Genomic DNA, 984 nt, shown 5'->3' with positions numbered 1-984 from the left:
CTGGCAGAGTAGTGTAGTTAGTATTGAGTTTTACGAGTGAGCAGTAGTATTAATAAATAGTGTATTTTATATTGGATTCCATATGATTTGTTGCTTGCTGTTTCATTTTGTAGCTGAAAGAACCTGGGAGGAGATTATTATTGTATAGAGAGCTACATATATATATACAGTATGTCCATATTATAATATCAAGTTAATGTTTCCCACAGCAGTACTTTCCTGTACTCTCTGGACCACCGAAAATAACCTCTGAGGCGTATTAGGCGACCAATTATTTCTTTTTCTCTTATTTTATTTATTTATTTATTTTTTTTTATCAGGGACAAGAATAAGCCACCATACCCCCTTCTAAACCGTGCCTGTTATATATTTGGTAGAAAGAGGGGGTGGTGTGAATGTGTGTTGAATAATAATATACAGAGTCTGTATACAACGATATTCCCTGCTGTTGGATAATTATTTTTTCCTTATTTTCAGCAGCTTAATTAATGGATATCAACTTACTAAAATGTCTAAAATAATTATATCTTTCTTGTAAGGTGTACATCACCCAGAAACTAAAAAGAGACCACAATCTTTCTTTCACTTCTTGTACTCTACTAACCAAACCGAGCCTCTGCTATCAAATGAATTCCTTCGCATACAGCTGCTGTAGCCTTATATGCGGCGATGTATGCAAAATAGGCTCAAGATTGGACTTCACCCATCACCTTCATTTTCATTGGTCGTTCAATTTCTAATTTCCCACCAAAAGATTTTTTCCTCAAAATCTATGCGGACCGATAGGTAAGCACTCACTGTGCTGTAATTGGTTGTGTACTGAATTCGTATAGGTGTAGGCGGATCGATTTAAGCTAAGCCAAAATTTGGCCGGACCAATATTATCCAAGGAGGACTGATTTTGGCCGGCCAAAATCAGTCCCCCAGACAAATTTTAGCGGCTAAAATCGGTCCCCCGGACCAATTTTAGTCTGGACCAATTTT

Source organism: Anneissia japonica, unplaced genomic scaffold, assembly GCF_011630105.1.
Source record: "Anneissia japonica isolate Jap-2015-1 unplaced genomic scaffold, ASM1163010v1 scaffold288276_len31952_cov197, whole genome shotgun sequence".
Lineage (NCBI taxonomy): Eukaryota > Metazoa > Echinodermata > Crinoidea > Comatulida > Comatulidae > Anneissia > Anneissia japonica.
The sequence above is the reverse complement of the archived record's forward strand: the minus strand, read 5'-3'. Positions refer to the sequence as shown.